This window comes from Macaca mulatta, chromosome 7 (assembly GCF_049350105.2).
Source record: "Macaca mulatta isolate MMU2019108-1 chromosome 7, T2T-MMU8v2.0, whole genome shotgun sequence".
Classification (NCBI taxonomy): Eukaryota; Metazoa; Chordata; class Mammalia; order Primates; family Cercopithecidae; genus Macaca; species Macaca mulatta.
Window position 1 is genome coordinate 43,258,382 of NC_133412.1, and position 22,429 is coordinate 43,280,810.

The 22,429-nt window shown below is 43.0% G+C and overlaps 1 pseudogene; it reads right to left on the reverse strand.

Moving 5' to 3' along the window:
* Positions 1 to 5,925: 5,925 nt before the first annotated feature.
* On the reverse strand, positions 5,926 to 8,712 carry LOC714076 (heterogeneous nuclear ribonucleoprotein A1-like; annotated as a pseudogene).
* Between the last annotated feature and the right edge of the window lie 13,717 nt (positions 8,713 to 22,429).

Consider the following 22,429-nt stretch of genomic DNA (forward strand, 5'->3'; position numbering starts at 1 on the left):
GTATTGGGATTCTGGGCATGAGCCACCGCTCCTGGCCTCATTCCTTTTTTATTACTCTTAGCATTTCATCATATGGATGTGCTACAGTTTATCCATTTACCAGTTGAGGGACATCTGGGCTATTTCCAGGTTTTGGTTATGACAAACAAAGCTGCCACAAACATTTGTGTTCAGATTTTCAGTGAACAATTTTAACTTCACTATGGTAAATACCTAGGAGTGAGAGTGCTGGGCCTCGGGTAATTCTATATTTAACTATATTTTTAAAACTGCCAGCCAAGCATGGTGGCTCACACCTGTAATCCCAGTACTTTGGGAGGCCGAGGTGGGTGGATCATTTGAAGTTAGCAGTTTGAGACCAGCCTGGCCAACATGGTAAAACCCCATCTCTACTTAAAAATTCCAGAATTAGTTGGGTGTGGTGGCAGACGCCTGTAATTCCAGCTACACGGTAGGCTGAGACAGGAGAATCGCTTGAACCTGGGAGGTGCAATTGAATTCAACTCAATTGCAGTGAGTTGAGACTGCGCCATTGTGCTCCAGCCTGGGTGACAGAGCGAGACTCCATCTCAAAAAAAAAAAAAAAAAAAAGACACTCTTAAGAGAATGAAAAGACAACTCATATAGAGAAAATATTTTTCCCTCTCTGTCTTCTCTGTCTTGCGGATATGCAAATCACATATCTGACATTTGACTTGTGTCCAGAATATATAAAGAACTCCCAGAACTTGACAATAAGAAAACAAATAGCCCAATAAAATAATGGGCAAAAGACTTGAGTAGACATTTAACCAAAGAAGAGGCATGGCTGAAAAACAGACACATCAAAAGTTGCTTAACAACATTAGTCATTAGAGAAATGCAAATTAAAACCACAAAAAAACACTACTACACAACTGTTAGAATAACTAAAATAAACAAATAAAGCTACTACAAACATTTGTGTTCAAATTTTCAGGTGAACAATTTTAACTTCACTATGGTAAATACCTAGAAGTGAGGGTACTGGGCCTCAGGTAATTCTATGTTTAACTATATATTTTTTTTTAGACGGAGTCTCTTTCTGTCACCCAGGCTGGAGGGCAGTGGCGCGATCTCAGCTCACTGCAAGCTCCGCCTCCCAGGTTCACGCCATTCTCCTGTCTCAGCCTCCCAAGTAGCTGGCACTACAGGCTCCCACCACCTCGCCCAGCTAATTCTTTTTGTAATTTTAGTAGAGACGGGGTTTCACCGTGTTAGCCAGGATAGTCTCGATCTCCTGACCTCGTGATCTGCCCGTCTCGGCCTCCCAAAGTGCTGGGATTACAGGCGTGAGCCACTGCACCCGACCATTTAACTGTATTTTTAAAACTGCCGGCCAGGCATGGTGGTTCACGCCTGTAATCCCAGCACTTTGGGAGGCTGAGGTTGGTGGATCATTTGAGGTCAGCAGTTCGAGACTAGCCTGGCCAATATGGTAAAACCCCACCTCTACTAAAAATACAAAAATTAGCTGGGTGTGGTGGCAAGCACCTGTAGTTCCAGCTACTCGGGAGGCTGAGACAGGAGAATCGCTTGAATCGGGAGGTGGAGGTTGCAGTGAGCTGAGATCACGCCACTGCATTCCAGCCTGGGTGACAGAGCGAGACTGTCTCAAAAGGAAAAAAAGAAAAAACAAAACAAAAAACTGCCAAACTGTTTTCTAGAGTGTCTGTGTCACTATCCATTGCCATTATCAATGTATGAAAGAAACCACTAGCTCCCTATTTTCACCAGCGCTCGCAATTGTCAGACTGTTTATTTTAGTTATTCTAACAGTTGTGTAGTAGTATTTTTTGTGGTTTTAATTTGCATTTCTCTAATGACTGATGTTGTTAAGCAACTTTTCATGTGTCTGTTTTTCAGCCATGCCTCTTCCTTGGTTAAATGTCTATTCAATTCTTTTGCCTATTATTTTATTGGGCTGTTTGTTTTCTTATTAAGTTTTGAGAGTTCTTTATGCATTCTGGACACAAGTCAAATGTCAGATACGTTATTTGCATATCTGCAAAACAGGGAGAAATATTTTCTCTCTCTGTATGAGTTGTCTTTTCATTCTCTTAAAAGTGTCTTTTTTTTTTTTTTTTTTCTTTTTGAGATGGAGTCTCGCTTTGTCACCCAGGCTGGAGCGCAATAGCTCAATCTTGGCTCACTTTAACCTCTGCCTCCCGGGTTCAACCCATTCTCCTTCCTCAGCCTCCCAAGTAGCTGGGACTTCAGGCATGTGCCATCATGCCCAGCTAATTTTTGTATTTTTAGTAGAAACGGGGTTTCACCATGTTGACCAAGCTGGTCTTGAACTCCTGACCTCAATGATCCACCTGCCTCAGCCTCCCAAAGTGCTGGGATTACAGGCATAATACAACATTTTTGTTTTGATGAAATCCAGATTGTCAGCTTTGCTTCTATGGATCATGTTTTTGATGTTCTATCTAATAACTCTGTGCCTAACCCAAAGTTGCGTATATATTTTTCCTATATTTTATTCTAAAAGTTTTATTTAAGTCTCTGATCCATTTTGAGTTTATTTTTTGTATAAATCCTTGTCTTTTAATTGGATAATTTAATCCTTTCATATTTGATGTAATTGTTGATGTATTTGAATTTCTAACTATCATCCTATATTGTGCTTTCTGCAGGTTCCTTCGGTTGTAGTTTACTTTCCTTTTTTGCCTTCTTTTGAATTATTTTCTTTTTCATTTCAACTTTTCTTCCTCTGCTAGTTGGAAATTTATACTCAGTTTTTGCTTTCTTTTCATGGCTAGTCAACAGTGCTATTTAAAATTTGGTTTTAGGCCCAGGACAGTGGCTCATGCGTATGATCTCAGCACTTTTAGGGACTGAGGTGGGAGGATCACTTGAGCACAAGAGTTCGAGACCAGCCTGGGCAACATAGTGAGACCTCATCTCTACAAAAACTAAACCAAAAATTAACCCATCATAGTGTCACATGCCTGTAGTCCTAGCTACTTGGAAGGCTGAGGCAGGAGAATCACTTGAGCCTGGGAGTTCAAGGCTACAGTGAGCTGTGATCATACCATTGCATTCTAGTCAGGGCAACAGAGTGAGACCCTGTCTCAAAAAAAAAAAAAAGAAAAATGAAAAGAAAAAGTGTGGTCTTAAATAATTAGTATCAAGCTGGGAGCTTGTTATAAATGTAAATTGTTAGGCCCTCCCCCAGACCTTTTGACTCCTGCTTGTTTTTTTTGAAATAAAGGTCTCGAGCCCAGGTTGGAGTACAGTGGTGCCATCAGGACTCACTGCAGCCTCAAACTCCCTGAGTCAAGGGAGTCACTACACCCGACCAGGATCGGTTTCTTTTTTTCTTTCTTTTTTTTTTTTTGAGACGGAGTCTCGCTCTGTCGCCCGGGCTGGAGTGCAGTGGCCGGATCTCAGCTCACTGCAAGCTCCGCCTCCCGGGTTTACGCCATTCTCCTGCCTCAGCCTCCCGAATAGCTGGGACTACAGGCGCCCGCCACCTCGCCCGGCTAGTTTTTTGTATTTTTTTTAGTAGAGACGGGGTTTCACCGTGTTAGCCAGGATGGTCTCGATCTCCTGACCTCGTGATCCGCCCGCCTCGGCCTCCCAGAGTGCTGGGATTACAGGCTTGAGCCACCGCAGGATCGGTTTCTTAAGTACATTATTTAGAATTTCCTTTTATGAATATTGTGAAAGCAAAATCTCTTACTTAATTTGCCTTAAATGCCTGTTTTTCATCTTCCTTTTTGAAAGCTTTTTTTTTCTTTTTCTTTTTTTTCTTGTTTTTGAGATGGAGTCTTGCTCTGTGGCCCAGGCTGGAGTGCAGTGGCTCGATCTCGGCTCACTGCAGCCTCTGCCTCCGGGGTTCAAGCAATTCTCGCACCTCAACCTCCCAAGTAGCTGGAATTATAAGTGCACGCCACCGCACCTGGCTAATTTTTGTATTTTTAGTAGAGGTAGCATTTCACCATGTTGGCCAGTTTGCTCTTGAACTCCTGACCTCAAGTGATCCACCCACCTCCGCCTCCCAAAGTGCTGGGATTACGGGTGTGAGCCACTGTGCCCGACAAAAGCTATTTTTTGAGGGGTAAAATTCTAAGTTCGCACTTATTTTTTTTTTCTCTTGTGAAGTCAGCAGTAAATCTGCTTCTGAGATAATTTGTCTCTGGTATGCTGTTGTTTCACTGTTGTGTTTAACTGAAAAGACCTTTTTTTTCCCCCCCCCAATCCTGGTTGAAATTCAGTGGACTTCTTAAATCTGTGTTTTTAAACAGATTGATCCAAAAAATTTCTTAGTCACTGGCCGGGCACAGTGGCTCACGCCTGTAATCCCAGAACTTTGGGAGGCCAAGGCGGGCGGATCACGAGGTCAGGAGATTGAGACCGTCCTGGCTAACACTGCGAAACCCCGTCTCTACTAAAAATACAAAAAAATTAGCCGGATGTGGTGGCTGGTGCCTGTAGTCCCAGCTACTCGGAAGGCTGAGCCAGGAGAATGTCATGAACCAGGGAGGCGGAGCTTGCAGTGAGCAGAGATCGCGCCACTGCACTCCAGCCTGGGCAACAATGCAAGACTCCGTCTCGAAAAAAAAAAAAATGTCTTAGCCACTGTCTCTTCAAATATTACCCTTTTGGCCAGGCATGGTAGCTCACACCTACAATCCCAACACTTTGGGAGGCCAAGGCAGTAGAATGACTTGAGCCCAGAAGCTCAAGAGCAACCTGGGTAACATAGTGAGGCCCCGTCTCTACAGAAAATAATTTTTTAAATTAGCTAGGCATGTTGGCACATACCTGTGGTCCCAGCTACTCGGGAGACTGAGGTGGGAGGATCACTTGAACCCAGGAGCTCAAGGCTGCAGTGAGCCGTGGACGTGCCACTGCACTCCAGCCTGAGTAACAGAGCAAGAACTTATCAAAAAAAAAAAAAAAAAAAAATTACCTCTTTACCATTTTCTCTCTCCTTGCCTCCCAGAACTCCAATTTTATCAATACATGTTAGATTGTCTTAATTTATCTTCCATATCTATTTACTGCTCTTTCATGTTTCCCTTCTTGTCTTTCTTTACTGAAGGCTGGATAATTTCTATTGTCGTATCATTCAGTTCGTTTATTTTTCTGTTGGCTTATGTGTAATCTGAAGTTAAATTTGTCCATTATTTTATTCATTTCATTTCTAGAAGTTCTATTTTTTAAAAAACTATTAGGCTATTTTCTATAGTTTCCTGTTTTAAATAGCTATTTTCCTTTCCTTTTTTATTTTTGAGACATGGTCTCACTCTGTCACCCAGACTGGAGTGCACCCTTGACCTCCTTGGGCTCAAGCGATCCTCCCACCTCAGCCCCGCAAGTAGCTGGGACTACAGACATGTGCCACCACGCCTGGCTAATTTTTGTGTTTTTGGTAGAGATGGGGTTTCGCCATGTTGCCCAGGCTGGTCTGGAACTCCTGGGCTCAAGCAATCCTCTTGCCTTGGCCTCCCATAGTACTGTGGTTACAGGGGTGAGCCACCATGTCCCCCTTAAATAGGTATTTTCCGTTTTTTTTGGTCAAGAGAATTAAATCGTTTATTGATTACACATGATAATAGATGACACACAAGCTTCATTCCCATCTATAATTTTATCTGGTACCATTATTCAATTTAGATATATTGCATAGGATATGCCAACAATCTATGTATTTTATTTTATTTTATTTTATTTTTTATTTTTATTTTTTTGAGACAGAGTCTCACTCTGTCACCCAGGCTGGAGAGCAGTGGGGCGATATCGGCTTACTGCACCCTCTGCCTCCTGGATTCAAGGGATTCTCCTGCCTCAGCCTCTGGAGTAGCTGGGAGTACAGGTGCAGGCCACCACGCCCAGCTATTTTTTTTTTTTTTTTTTTTTTTTTTTTTAGTAGAGGTGGGGTTTCATCTTGTTGCCCAGGATGGTCTGGATCTCCCGATCTCCTGATCCGCTTGCCTCAGCCTCCCAAAGTGCTGGAATTAGAGGCATGAGCCACCACACCCTGCCAACAATCATTTCTATAACCAATAATTCCATGATTTTGCTTGAGTAATCCGTTGTAATATGAACTTCAGGTCACAACTGTAACTATCAGTTCAACTACACCAAGGTTTCTGAAGACAATGGTTTTTCCACCCAAGCAGGTTGCATATAAATTCCAAATAGAACCTGGCGTCAGGCTGGGCATGGTGGCTCACGCCTGTAATCTCAGCACTTTGGGAGGCCAAGGCGGGTGGATCACCTGAGGTCAGGAGTTCGAGACCAGCCTGACCAACATGGAGAAACCCTGTCTCTACTAAAAATACCAAAAACGTTAGCCTGGCGTAGTGGCGGGCACCTGTAATCCCAGTTACTTGGGAGGCTGAGGCAGGAGAATGGCGTGAACCTGGGAGGTGGAACTTGCAGTGAGCAGAGATCACGCCACTGCACTCCAGCCTGGGCAACAAGAGCGAAACTCTGTCTCAAAAAAAAAAAAAAAAAAAAAAAAAGACAGAAAGAAAGTACACAGCGCCTGTACTCCCAGCTACTCCAGAGGCTGAGGCAGGAGAATCCCTTGAACCCAGGAAGCGGAGGGTGCAGTGAGCCGATATCGCTCCACTGCTCTGCAGCCTGGGTGACAGAGTGAGACTCTGTCTCAAAAAAAAATTCACCTGAAGGAATTCTAACTTCACACTGTTGGGGAAATTTACCAAGATGGCTTCAGAGTAGACTAACTTTACACAGCATATTAAAATAAATAAATAAATAAATAAATAAATAAATAAATAAATGCCGGGTGTGGTGGCTCACGCCTGTAATCCCAGCACTTTGGAAGGCTGAGGGGGGTGGATCACCTGAGGTCGGGAGTTCAAGACCAGCCTGACCAACATGGAGAAACCCCATCTCTACTAAAAATACAAAATTAGCTGGACGTGGTGGCGCATGGCTGTAATCCCAGCTACTTGGGAGGCTGAGTCAGGAAAACCGCTTGAACCTGGGAGGCAGAGGTTGCGGTGAGCTGAGATCGTGCCATTGCACTCCACCTTGGGCAACAGAGCGAGAATCCGTCTCAAAAAAAAAGACACATTTATTGAGAGTCATGAGCAGACTATTACATTTAGCAATCAACAGCATGGGTGCAAAAAAAAAAAACTACATTAAAACCCTTTGTTGGAATGCTTTATACTTTCCACAGAACAGAAACTAAAATAAGCTGTTATACATAATTAGTCACAAATACAGTCTTCGAGTTTTTTGCCCATCCACATGAGTATTTGTCTAAAACATGTCTTCTTTGTAGCAACTAGACCCTACCACCACTGTGCTTGGCTGAGTTCATGTATCTATTGTAACCTGTAGCTCCATTGGGTCACTTCTCTGGCTCTCCTCTCCTGCTAAGCTTTTTTTCCTAATTAAAATCTTCTGCCACTGCCATAGCTACTGCTGCTACTGGAACCGCCATAGCCACCTTGGTTTCATAGTTGGGCAAAGTATTGGCCTCTGTCACCATAGGAGCCAGAGCTTCTGCCTCCAAAGTTTCTTCCCTTCATGGGTCCGCAATTTGAAGACTGATTGTTGTAATTACCAAAATCACTGTAGCTTCCACCACCCCCAAAATTGCTTACATCATTACCAAATCCATTATAGCCATCCCCACTGCCAGCATATTCACCACCACCACCACCACAGCTACCATTAAAGCCACTTAAGTTTCCTCCACGACCACTTAAGTTTCCTGCATGACCAAAGTTGTCATTCCCACCAAAACTACCTCCATGACCACCACCAAAGTTTCCAGAGCCACTTTGACCTCTGTGGCTGGCTGAAGCACTAGCCATCTCTTGGTGTGACAGGGCTTTCCTAACTTCACCGTTGTGGCCATTCACAGTATGGTATTTCTGAATGACAGTCTTATCCATGGAGTCATGGTCATCAAAGGTTATAAAGGCAAAGCCCCTTTTCTTGCCACTGCCTCGGTCAGTCATGATTTCAATCACTTCAATTTTTCCATACTGTTCAAAATAATCTTTTAGGTGCAGTTCTTCAGTGTCTTTTTTTTTTGAGACGGAATTTCACTCTTGTTGCCCAGGGTAAGTGCAGTGGTGCAATCTCGGCTCACCACAACCTCCGCCTCCCAGGTTCAAGCGATTGTCCTGCCTCAGCCTCCTGGAGTAGCTGGGATTACAGGCATGCGCCACCACACCCGGCTAATTTTGTATTTTTAGTAGAGACTGGCTTTCTCCATGTTGGTCAGGCTGGTCTCGAACTCCCAACCTCAGGTGATCCACCCGCCTTGGCCTCCCAAAGTGCTGGGATTATAGGCGTGAGTCACGGGGCCAGGCCCTGTGTCTTCTTTAACGCCACCAACAAATATCTTTTTCACAGTTAAGTGGGCACCGGGTCTTTGACAATCTCCTCTTGAGACAGCTCTCTTTGTTTCCACAGCTCTTCCATCCACCTTGTGTGGCCTTGTATTTGCGGCTGCATCCACCTCCTCCACAGTGGCATATGTGACAAACCCAAAGCCCCTGGGGCGCTTGGTGCTTGGATCTCTCATGACCACACAGTCCGTGAGTGTTCCCCATTGGTCAAAATGGCTCCTCAGGCTCTCATCGGTTGTTTCAAAGTTCAGCCTCCAATGAAGAGCTTCCTCAGCTGTTCCAGTTCTTTAGGAAACTCCGCCTTAGACATGACAGCAGGGGGAAGAGAGACTTTAATGATGCTCCCTCTGTTGTGTTCATGGGCCTAAATAGGTATTTTCTACTTTGTACTTTTTTTTCTTAAAGAAGTAAAATGGTGACCAGGTGTGGTGGCTACCGCCTGTAATCCCAGCATTTGGGGAGGCTGAGGAGGGTGGATCACCTGAGGTCAGGAGTTCAAGACCAGCCTGACCAACATGGAGAAACCCCGTCTCTACTAAAAATACAAAATAGCCGGGGTGGTGGCGCATGCCTGTAATCCCAGCTACTCAGGAGGCTGAGGCAGGAGAATCGCTTGAACCCGGGAGGTGGAGGTTGTGGTTAGCCAAGATTGCGCCATTGCACCCACCCTGGGCAACAAGAGTGAAATTCCATCTCAAAAAAAAAAAAAAAAAAGGAAGTAAAATGTTTTTTTCTCCTTGTATGTGTGATAATTTAAATTTCTCAAATATTTGTAGATGTTTTCCATTTAATTCTATTGTATGTGGTTTCTTCTATCTCCTGGTTTTCATTTATATAGTAGCATTTTTTTTGAGTGCTTAATGTTTGTTACTGTGAGCTGCTCAATTTTCTTAGAAAATAATTTGTGAGTTATTGGGTACATTCCTCCAGAGAGGATTTGTATTTGTTTCTTCCACGTACCTGGGGCCAGCCTACTCAACTTACAGAAAGAGCTTGAGACTTTTAGGGACCTGTTTTGGCTATAGACCATCACAAGTCAGTCTTTCAGTGAGAGTATTTTTTTGTACTTAGTTATGCTTAATTCCACAGAAACTTTTTGTGCAGTACCCTGATGATGAATGGGTATGCTGGTTTTCATCTCCACCTAAAGGGTCCATGCTTTATTGGGAGAATGGCCTCCTATGGAATTCTCCAAGCCCTTGGCTTTACCTCCTGTATCCGGAACCACTGTGAAGCCGAAGCTGCAGTTCACCAGGTTGAGCAAATATCCTTAGGGCAGTGATCTCAGGGCCATAGCATCAAACAACCCAAGAGTATCCTTTAGGTGAATAGAATCCAAATGGTGCCTCCTGGTGTTGTACACTTGGACAGCATTGTCCATTTACCTGTCTGGATTCCTTCTTCACTTCTCTTTGACCTAATAATTTCTTTCTTTCTGGCCCAATGTCAGTGCCTCTAAGAGGTTTAAGATTTTCCTTTTTTAAATTCAGCCTTTTTAATTGTTTCCAGTGGGAGGTGCAGTCTGAATTCCTAGCCTGCCATATACCTGGAAACAGAACTCTCAAAAGTCAACTTGATATACCCTGCAAGTTATAACAATATCTGATAGTCCAATGTGTTCAATTCATAATTACCTTTTTTTTTTCTTTTTCGGGCACCAAAGCTTTAAGTAGGAATAGTTTGATGGAATTGGAAAGAATCCATAATCCCTGGTACTTAACTCTTCCCTCATGAATATTGCTAACAAATGTATTGGATTTACATTGAAATACCAAAGTAGCTCAAAGATCTCATAGTGACCTCAATTTTTAAAATAGTGACCACAGTTTAAAATGTTTCTCAGAAAATGAGTACGTTAAACCAAAATCATGTGTGTCACTTGCATGGAAAGTGCCGTGTCTCCATAGTTACACTAAAACATAACAAGTACAAAGGGGAAATGTGTTTTGGTGGTTGATAAGCTAAACGGAAGTGAGTCTTGTTGTACTATAATATTAGGAATGTTTTTAAACTTTCGCTCAAGGATGGAGGGTTTCATATCCTCCTGTATTACCCCTTGCTAAAACGTAAGTAAGCATAGTTATGGAAAAAACACATGGGCAGTCATTGCTAAGACTCAGTGTATTGATGTCATGTAGAAAAACATGATACAGAGATCTGTTTTTGTGGTTTATTTAATTGTCTTTGTTATTTATGGTATTTGCTCTGAAGTATAACTCAATAAAATTCTAACACAGAAAAAGACAAGCTGTCTTAGCCCAATATTATATTAACCCTAATCCCCACTTGGGAAAAAGTATTTTATAACACATATGAAATCAGCCTTAGAGACCATAGTATCCAATTATGCCCAGAGTGTACTAGATATTCGATAAATGTTTGTTAAGTCAATTACTTAATGGACAATATATAATGGGTTGTTGTAAATAAAGCAGAGCAGTGACTAAAATGTTGACTTGGTCATATTATGGGAACATTAAAGAAGGAAAATGCCTGGGATTCAATGCCCATTCTAGGGCCCTCTGGTGCTGTGGCTCTGGGTAATCCATAACCACCCGTGTCCCCAGTTTCTTCATTACTTGCCCTGTTCTTTGGTCAGACTGCACAGTCACTCCCTGTACATGCTGCATGATTTCCCAATTCAGGGTCCTTGTCCTTATGGTTATCTAAAATGCCCTTTCCCCATCCACTGTATGACTAAACCTATCTAGTCATGGCATCCTACTTCTTGTAATCCTTCTAGTATAAATACTGTCCCACCAAGCTTCCTTGACATCACCCCGACTAGAAGCTAACTTTTCCTCTGAGCTATTTGAATAGGATCTTTTTTTCTTTTAACTCAAATGGTGTCATTATTTAACACTTTATAGCTTACATTATGATCTTTTATGTAGATATCCATACTATACTGCTTCTCTGCTAGACTGAATGTTCATAAGGCTAGAGCCCATGCTTGCTATATTTTTGTAGTTCTCCATAATACCTAGCAAAATACATTGAAGAGTTTATGTGCTCAGTAAATATCTGTTGAATCTGAATATACAGCATAATAATGCTTTTCTTTCTCTCTTTTCTTTCTTTCACTTTCTTTTCTTTAATCTTTCTTTTATTTTCTCTTTCTTTCTCTTCCTTTACTTTTTCCTTTCCTTTCCTGTCCTGTCCTGTCCTGTCCTTTCTTTCTTTTTGATAGGATCTTACTCTGCTGCCCAGGCTGGAGTGCAGTGGCGCGATCTTGGCTCACTGCAACCTCCACCTCCTGGGTTCAAGTGATTCTCCTGCCTTAGCCTCCCCAGTAGCTGGGATTACAGGTGCCTGCCACCATATCCAGCTCTTTTTTGTATTTTTAGTAGAGACAGGGTGTCACCATGTTGGCAGACTGGTCTCAAACTCCTAGCCTCAAGTGATCTGCCTGCCTTGGCCTCCCAAAGTGCTGGGATTACAGGCGTGAGTCACTGCACTGAGTCCAATGATGCTTTTCTTTTCTTTTCTTTCTTTCTTTTTTTAGACAAATTTTAGCTCTGTCCCCCGGCTGGAGTGCAGTGGTGGGATCTTGGCTCACTGCAACCTCTGCCTCCCAGGTTCAAGTGATTCCCCTGCCTCAGACTCCTAAGTAGCTGGGACTACAGGCATGCGCCACCACGCCTGGCTAATTTTTTCTTCTTATTTTAGTAGAGACAGAGTTTCACCATGTTGGCCAGAATGGCCTCGATCTCCGGACCTCCTCGTGATCCACCTGCCTCAGCCTCCCAAAGTGCTGGGATTATAGGCATAAGCCACCGCGCCTGGCCCCAGTAATGCTTTTCTTGCTGATGACAGAGGGCTGCATCAAATTATAGCTTGAGGCCATTTATACCTTTTGGACCAATGATTGTGGAGCATTAATGGGGAATGCTGGATATAAATAAGTAAGGAAAATTGCATAAGCTATTTATCCATTAGTGGGAGAAGAAAAGAGAATACTTGGGTGGATCAGATCCCATTTCAAAGCAGAGATGAAAGTGAAATTGATGAAGCAAGAGTAGAAAGCAACAAGAGCAGCATAGGTTGGTTATTCTATTTTAGTCATTTGAGAAAGTTCTTTTCTCAACTGCTTGTTTTTAGACTATGCATAGCTGTGTATAGCTAGCATAGTATGTACCTGGTTTTGACAGATTCCCTGAGGACTTGAGCCAGAAGATGAATTGCATCTTTAGAATATGGTTAATAATTTCACAGACATAGTGTTGAGTGAAAGAAAACAAATACAATATAGTACATGCTGTCTGATTCTATTAATATGAAGTTCAAGAACAGGCAAAACTAAATTGTGGTGATAAAAGTCAAAACAGTGGTTATCCCTAGAGGGTGCTGACTAGTATAGGGCACAAAGATTCTTCAGAGGTGCTAGTAACAATCTATATGTTGATCTGAGTAGTAGTTATATGGTATATACACGTGTAAAAATATATTGAGTTGTCCACTTAGAAGTTATGCACTTTGGCCAGGCTCAGTGGCTCGTGCCTATAATCCCAGCATTTTGGGAGGCTGAGGCGGACGGATCACCTGAGGTCAGGAGTTCAAGACTAGCCTGGCCAACATGGAAACCCCATCTCTACTAAAAATACAAAAATTACCTGGGCGTGGTGGTGGGCGCCTATAATCTGAGTTACACAGGAGGCTGAGGCAGGAGAATTGCTTGAACCTGGGAGGCGGAGGTTGCAGTGAGCTGCCAAGATCACGCCAATGCACTCCAGCCTGGGCAACAAGAGCGAGACTCCATCTAAAAAATATAATTTAAAAAAAGAAAAAAAAGCCAGGCGCGGTGGCTCACACCTGTAATCCCAGCACTTTGGGAGGCCAAGGCGAGTGGATTACATGAGGTCAGGAGTTCGAGACCAGTCTGGCCAACATGGTAAAACCCTGCCTCTACTAAAAATACAAAAATTAGCCAGGCATGGTGGCGCACGCCTGTAATCCCAGCTACTTGGGAGGCTGAGGCAGGAGAATTGCTTGAGCCTGGGAGGTGGAGGTTGCAGTGAGCCTAGATCATGCCACTGCACTCCAGCCTGGGCAACAGAGTGAGACTCTGTCTAAAAAAAAAAAAAAAAAAGAAGTTGTGCACTTTACTGTAGGTAAGTTATATCTCAACTGAAAAAAAGAATCCAGATTGCCTTGTGTGTCCCTGATGAGCCAGTAAAGGATAGATTGGAGTTATGCAGTGTGTTTCCTGGAAAAAAATAAAGCAGACTTTTTAAAATTCCAGAGTTTTCTCCAGGAACCTGTGACCAGATGGCTCTTATAAATAATGCATCAAAATATGGTTAGGACTAGAAGAATTCATGATGTGTGATAAAAAGTAAACAACCAATGATCATATAGTTTACTCTTTTTGACTTTCATTGCAATTTTCTGGAAGAGTCAGGATTACTAATAAATGGTCATGCAGCAAGAATGGAATAAGTCCTGCAGCATGAGGATACTTGCTGGCTGTGAAACCTTCAATAACTTTCAGGCTTTCTGGGCACTGGGAGCTTCCTCTGCTAAGTGGAAAAATATTTTACCTGCTCAAAGATAGGGGAAAGGATCAAGTGATCTCTTAAGGCTCTTTCCAGCTTGTAAAATCTTTGGTTTGGCCGGGCACGGTGGCTCGTGCCTGTAATCCCAGCACTTTGGGAGGCTGAGGTGGGCGGATCACGAGGTCAGGAGTTCGAGACCAGCTTGGCCAATATAGTGAAACCCTGTCTCTACTAAAAATACAAAAATTAGCCGGGCGTGGTGGCACGAGTCTATAGTCCCAGTTACTTAGGAGGCTGAGGCAGGAGAATCGCTTGAACGCAGGAGGCAGAGGTTGCAGTGAACTGAGATTGTGCCTCTGTATTCCAGCCTGGGCAACAGAGGGAGACTCTGTCTCAAACAAACAAACAAACAAACAAACAAAAAAAGAGTCTTTGGCTTATGGAAATTGGAACTATAAAGAACCAACTATAAGCCGAGTGCAGTGGTTCACGCCTGTAATCCCAGTGTTTTGGGAGGCTGAGGCGGGCAGATCACCCGAGGTCAGGAGTTTGAGACCAGCCTGGCCAACATGGTAAAACCCCATCTCTACTAAAAATACAAAAATTAGTCAAGCATGGTGGCGGGCACCTGTAATCCCAGCTACTCAGGAGGCTGAGACAGGAGAATTGCTTGAACCCGGGAGGCGGAGGCTGCAGTGAGCCGAGATTGTGCCACTGCACTCCAGCCTGGGCAACAGAGTATGACCCTGTCTCAAAAAAAAAAAACAACAAAAAACAAACAAACAAAAAAACTGTAATAATAAAATCTGTAAAAATCTGTAATAGGCAACAAACAATGTAGGTGGCCACACCAAATAGAGATCCAGGCAGAAAACACCTTTTCATATACAGTGAGCTACCTGAAACAATTTGCTGCTGTTCTCTTGGGATTTCCCTATCCCTCAGCAAGTTTACCTAATAATACTTAAAAAAAAAAAAAAAAAAAAAAAGATAAGGGAACAGTTTAAGACCCCAATCAAGGAAATCATTAATTATATGGTGAGTTTGTCTGTTAGGAGTTCACATTTGCAGAGACTAAATCCATTGCAGGAAGTGGTATTTTGTAAGATATATGAGCAGAGGAGGAGCACTAGTCTAAGTCTGGCTCAAAATCTCACAGCTAGGTGGTTAGGCATGGTGGCTCACTCCTGTAATCCTAGCATTTTGGGAGACTGAGGCAAGTGGATCACTTGAGCCCAGGAGTTCAAGACCAGTCTGGCCAGCATGGTGAAACCCTGTATCTTCTAAAAATATAAACATTAGCCAGGTGTGGTGTGGCCCGCTCCTATTTTGGGGGCTGAGGCTGGAGGATCACTTGAACCCTGGAGGCAGAGGTTGGAGCCGAGATCGCACCATGACACTCCAGCCTGGGTGACAGAATGAGACTGTCTCAGAAGAAACAAAAAACAGAAAAAAAAAAAAAAAAAAACAACACCTCATAGCTAGGAGGAACTGCATGGCATCATCTCTGCTTTCAACACTGGTAAGCAAGTGTCATCTCTTCATCTTTATTTTTTTAAAGAGGCCAGTGAGGCTCCGTGAGGCTAAATGATTTGCCTATGGTCACACAACTGGGAGAAGCACAGAGTAGAGAAAAAAACAGTTCTCAGGCTTCCAACTAACTGTATCCTCCACTGCACCATTCTGCCCCTTGTCGTTCCTTTCAGATTGACTTGAACTCCATAGAAGAGCTAGGGAGGCCTTCCACTGTGCTTTGTTTGAAAAGCAATTGAGAAAGTGGGAAGCTAGTGGAACTGGGAGTCAGAGGACCTGAGCCCCTCCATTTATTAGTGACTGTGACCTTGGAAAATCATTTAACTTCTCTGAGACTCAATTTCCTCATCTGAAAAAAGACAGACTCCCACTGTCACTGAAGCAGAGATAAATGGAAGTAATTGATAAGAAAGTGCTGTGTAAATGGTAAACTAAACTGTAGCTATTAAAATGGAGACATTCGGCCAGGGGCAGTTGCACATGACTGTAATACCAGCACTTTGGAAGGCTGGGGTGGGAGGATGAACCCGGGAGCTTGAGACCAGCCTGGGCAGCATACCAAGACCCTGTCTCTTTTATGAAAAAAAAAAAAAAAAAAAAGATAATAGAAGATAAAATGGAGAAATTCATGTCTACTTAGTGAATTAATGAATTAGTGATTAGAAAACGATACACAAAATACAAAATTAAAGAAGAAAAGAAAATAATAATACAAGATAAAAATGCTCAGTGGATACATGTTAACAGCAGGGCTGCTATTAGCACACATAAAATAACCAATGATCCTGTAACAGAAGTGTCGTTTGTTTATTTATCACAACAATCTAGCATAATATAATCACTTTTAATGTCTCTCAGGAACACTCCCTAATGTGTAGATTCTCATTGTTAAAAGAACCTTTACGTGAGGACAAATGTCTCTATCTCCCTCCATACTTTGCATTATCAACCTTTTTACATTTGTGAACCCAAATGGGAAAAAAAATGGTGTCCTATTGTTACTTTAATTTGCATTTTCCTGATTGTAAGTGAGGTTTAGCATCTTTTTATTGGTAGTGTAAATTGAAAAGTAGTATAAAGCTTTATGGAAGGCTAATGGACAGTACCAAGTAAAAAAATGTTTTGGGGGGTTCACCCAGGCTGGAGTGCAGTTGCACAATCTTGGCCCCACTGCAGCCGACAGCTCACTGTATGGCCTCCCAGGTTCAAACAATTCTCATGCCTTAGCCTCCTGAGTAGCTGGAATTACAAGCGTGCACCACCATGCACAGCTAATTTGTGTATGTTTTAGTAGAGACCGGATTTTGCTATGTTGGCCAGGCTGGTCTCAAACTGCTGGACTCAAACAATCCGCCTGCCTTGGCCTCTCAAAGTGCTGGGATTACAGGTGTGAGTCACCATGCCTGACGCTACAGTTGTGGAAAAAAAATTTTTTTCTTAAATTTTTCCGAGTTGCAAGATGAGTGAGTCCAGTTAAAGCTGAACTGATCTCATACCTGTCACTAAAGTGAAGAGGAAAAAATGTAGTAAAGAATCAAAATCATCTAAAATATCTATGTATGTGTATATATATGTATGTGTTTTTTTTTTTGTGTGTGTGTGTGTGTGTGTGTATATATATATATATATATATAATTTTTTTTTTTTTTTAAGACAGGGTCTCACTCTGTTGCCCAGGCTAGAGTGCAGTGGCTCAATCTTGGCTCACTACAGCCTCAACCTCCCCAGGCTCAGGTGATCCTCCCACCTCATTCTCTCTGGTAGCTGGGACAACAGGCATGTGCCACCATGCCAGGCTATTTTTTCTACTTTTGTAGAGATGGAGTTTTGCCATGTCGCCGGGGCTAAAAATCTCTGGATATTTAATATCATGTAGAAATTGACTGATTTTTGGGAGGCTGAGGCAGGCGGATCACGACGTCAGGAGATTGAGATCATCCTGGCTAACACGGTGAAATCCCGTCTCTACTAAAAATACAAAAAATTAGCTGGGCGTGGCGGCAGGTGCCTGTAGTCCCAGCTACTTGAGAGGCTGAGGCAGGAGAATGGTGTGAACCCGGGAGGCGGAGCTTGCAGTAAGCCGAGATCGCACCACTGCACTTCAGCCTGGGTGACAGAGCAAGACTCCGTCTCAGAAAAAAAAACATTGTCTGATTTTTCTTTCGCTTTTTGTCCAGATATCAAATGGAGACAGATTGAAGTTCACCTTTCATGTCACTGATTTTAATTCCCTTAAATAATTGTGTGTTCTTTATTAATATTTTCAATTGAGCAGAGTCTATTCCAATAAGAAAAGCTCTTCTTTTTGGCACTGGCTTTTTTCCTTGATCACAAAACTATTATATGCTTAATGTGAAAAAAGGGAAAAACATTGAAAGCTACTAAGAAAAAAAAAGTAATCCCATCATCAAAAGTAAATACTGTTCACATTTTTTAGGTGTTTTTCCTTTTGCATATATATGTTCAAGGAATTGGGTTAATACTGTGCATATAGTTTTGTGTCTTTGTTTTTTTCAATTAACATTTTATTGTAAGCATTTCTGCATATCATCACAGATTCTTTAAAAATGTTTATTGTGTCATGATGATATTCCAAAGTTTGGATATACTATAGTTTATCCTTTTATCATAGGGAATTTAGCTTATTTTCTTTCTTTCTTTCTTTCTTTTTTACTATTATACATAACCCTGTGAAGAACATTCTTGTATATAATTATTTGCCTCCGTCTTTGATTATGCCCCTGGGATATATTCTAAGGAATGGAACTACAGGATTATGAAGGTTATTTTTCACTCCTGCCCCCACCCCTACCATAATCTCTGCCTTTCTTCATTCCAAAGAATTGCATCTCCAGCATTCCTTGCCCCTTGGCTTCCTTGAGATTTAGTCGGGGTGACACCAGCCGGAGATCATATATGCTAGAAGAGAGAGAAGTCAGGGTATTCCTTCCTTACTCTCTTCCTGCTTTGAGCCAGCTAGCTGCTCACCCCTCCCCACGCCCAACCTAGCCTCCTTTCTTGCGGATCCCTCCTCCACCATTCCCGGCTCTTACTGGATTCTGTAAGATTATTTCCTCCTTCTGTTCCTTTAGCCCTAGGAATGGTAATTGCTTCCCACTGTTGCTTTTCTCTGGGTGCCTTAACATCCCTGCTTACCCCTTAGCCCAGCCTACCTGTCTGTAAGTAGTTCTTTTATTGAAACCTCTTCATTGCCAGGCACAATGCTCACACCTGCAATCCCAGCATTTTGGGAGACCAAGACAGGCGGATCACTTGAGGTCAGGAGTTGGAGACCAGCCTGGCCAACATGGTGAAACCCCCACTTTCTGCTAACAATACAAAAAATATCCCGGGGGTGGTGGTGGGTGCCTGTAAACCCAGCTACTCAGGAAGCTGAGGCAGGAGAATCGCTTGAACCCGGGAGGCAGAGGTTGCAGTGAGCCTAGGTTGTGCCACTGCACTCCAGCCTGGGCGATGGAGTGAGAGCCTGTCTCAAAAAAAAAAAAAAAAAAAAAGAGTCTCTTCATTTGAACCATCCTGACTCAAATCCTTTTTCTTTTTCTTTTTCTTTTTTTTTTTGACAGGCTCACTGCAACCTCTGTGTCCTGGGTTTTAAGTGATCCTTCTACCTCAGCCTCCCGAGTAGCTGAGACTATAGGTGTGTGCCACCAAGTGTGGCTAATTTTTGTATTTTTAGTAGAGATGGGGTTTCACCGTGTGATATGAGTAGGCTTTAGTGTCCCTACCCAAATCTCACCTTGAATTGTAATCCCCATCATCCCCATGTGTCAAGGGAGAGACCAGGTGGAGGTTAATTGAATCATGGGGGCAGTTTCCCATATGCTGTTCTTGTGATAGTGAGTTCTCACGAGATCTGATGGTTTTATAAGTTGCTCTTCCCCTATCACTCAGCACTTCTCCTTCTTGCTGCCACATGAAGAAGGTGCCTTGCTTACCCTTCACCTTCTGCCATGATTGTAAGTTTCCTGAGGCCTCCCCAGCTGTGCTGAACTGTGAGTCAAATAAACCTCTTTCCTTTATAAATTACCCAGTCTTGGGCAGTTCTTTATAGCAATATGAAAACAGACTAATACACCATGTTGCTCAGGCTGGTCCTGAACTCCTGGGCTCAAGCAATCCGCTCATCTCAGCCTCCCAGAGTGCTGGGATTATAGGCGTGAACCACTGCTCCTGGCTGAAATCCTTTTTCTTTTGGGATCCTGACAGACACAGCATTAAAGAGTACTTTTGAAATATATTTTAAAATACATTCTTGATAGAAACTGTCAAATTTTATTGCAGAAAGGTCATATCAGTTTACACTCCCATTAGTAGAGTATGAAAGCCTGATGAGATGGGATCTTGAGGTTGCAATAGATTTTTGAAGGCACTCAGTTTCCTGTTTGTTATCTAGTGCCTTCCTCTCTGATGTCACTCATATACAGAAGGTTCTGCATAGGCCATCTAAAGAAAAGTCATTCATGACATAGATTAAAATACTGAGAGAAGCAGTATTATATTATGTACAAACCTGAAACTCTAAGTGCAAGAAGAGACCCTGGATTGTGTTGTGAAAACAACTCTTTTGATCGATGTATAGGGAAGAACACATTCTGGCTGGGCATACAAATAGTGTGGTTTAGTTTGGGCATGTCAGCTCACGTGCAGGTCACAGCTTAAACATTAACCCAGGAAACCAATGGGGATGCAGTGCTGTTACCCTTAAGGTCTTAGTACTCATGTTGTGGAAGAATTCCTACTTCATCTTCCTAGTCCTGACTTTAAGAGAACATTTTTTAGGAACATGGATTATGAGAAGGAGAAAGAATCCACAGAGGCATCTTTGTGGACATCCCCTACTTCTACTCAAATGAGAGGTAACCACTGGCATTTTAATCAATGATTGCTAGAACAGGGCTGAGATTTTAGCTAAGTGATTCCCATGTTTATACTGTAGCTGACTGGTAACACAGGTAGAAACATTGTGCTTTTCCATTTTCTTACAAAATAACGAGACACCTAGTGGGCACAACATGAAAATGCCGTCATGGGAGATGGTGAATTCAGTCAATACCCAGGTAAATGATATTTAATAACTGCCCCAATGTTTAATTCTACAAAAGTAGTTTGGGCCAGGCATGGAGGCTCATGCCTGTAATTCCAGCTCTTTGGAAGGCTTAGGCTGGAGGATTGCCTGAGCTCAGGAATTCGAGACTGGCCTAGGCAACATGACAAAAAATGCAAAAATTAGTTGGGCGTGGTGACGTGTGCCTGTAGTCCCAACTACCTGGGAGGCTGGGTTAGGAGGATCACCTGAGCCTGTGGAGGTTGAGGCTGCAGTGAGCCTGGATCACACCACTGCACGCCAGTCTGGGTGACAAAATGAGACCTAGTCCTCTTAGAGAAATACCCAGGTCCGGAAATCAGACCAACCATTGACTCATACTGGATAATTAAAATATATTTATTGTCATATATTTTGAAGCACTCAGTAGTTTTCAAAGTTCTTTCAACACAAAGTTTCTTTCCATAACACTAAGAACATACAATAGTCTCCCCCACTGGGCTGTGGGATCCCTTAGAAAAGAGGCCACACCAATTTCCTCCCAGCAGAAGCCTATTGTGTAGTACATAAAGAATACATAAAGAATAGGGGCTTGGGCCGGGCACGGTGGCTCACGCCTGTAATCCCAGCACTTTGGGAGGCCGAGACGGGCGGATCACGAGGTCAGGAGATCGAGACCATCCTGGCTAACACGGTGAAACCCCGTCTCTACTAAAAAAATACAAAAAACTAGCCGGGCGAGGTGGCGGGCGCCTATAGTCCCAGCTACTCGGGAGGCTGAGGCAGGAGAATGGCGTGAACCCGGGAGGCGGAGCTTGCAGTGAGCTGAGATCCGGCCACTGCACTCCAGCCTGGGTGACAGAGCGAGACTCCGTCTCAAAAAAAAAAAAAAAAAAAAAAGAAAAAAAGAATAGGGGCTTGGTAGAAGTTTGGTGACTGAACTACCCTAGCAGGTGGGATATTTCTGATTTTTTTCTAGGTGAGAAAACAAAAAATCAGGCGGGCACAGTGGCTCATTCCTATAATTCCAGCACTTTGGGAATCTGAGGTGGATGGATCACTTGAGGTTGAAGTTTGAGACCAGCCTGGCCAAGATAGCAAAACCACGTCTCTACTAAAAATGTAAAACTTAGCCAGGCATGGTTGTGCATGCCTATAATCCTAGCTACTCAAGACACTGAGGCATGAGAATCACTTGAACCTGGGAGGCAGAGGTTGCAGTGAGCCAAGATCGCACCACTGTACTCCAGCCTGGGCCACAGAGCGAGACTCTGTCTCAAAAAACAAAATGAAAAAACAAAGAGTAGAGAGAGTTGTCCTCCAGCCATGAACCACACCCTATACTCCTTGACCTTTGCCCATGCCCAAACAGACCATGTGGGAAAGCCTCCTTGCTGACATAAATGCCTACTGGCCTTCCCGTCTGTTTTGAGTTACCAGCATCCATCTTTATTCCATCACCAGGGACCCTTTTGGAAGGTCATAGTATCTTAAGTCAGGAGTGGTCAATCCACGAACCAAGCGAGGCCCCAGTGGGAAGCCTTCCTCAGAGGATCTTCCATGTTAGATCACTTGATATCATAGTCTACTTCCATCTCATGATGGGGTTAATGCACTTCTATCCTCATAGATCACATGCTCAATTAAGTACCTGGAGTGTAGATGGAGTAATAACATACTTATGTTACCAAGGTTCAGCCAAGGGACTGATCAATCCCAAGGCGTCCCTGGCCAGAGTTTGTCTTTGGAAAGTACGTTATAGAGTTCTCATCACAGAGAATGTAAAAGGGTGAACAAATCCTGAGAGGTTACCTGGGTCAGTGTTTTTCAAATTGGGGTTCGGAGACCCTTGGGAGTTCCACTGATGAGTTCTTAGGGCCTTGACATTATCTACAAGTATATTTTAGATTTCCCTCTATGCATAATTTTGTATAATTAACCTACACTTCTGGACCACCTGGCTAGCC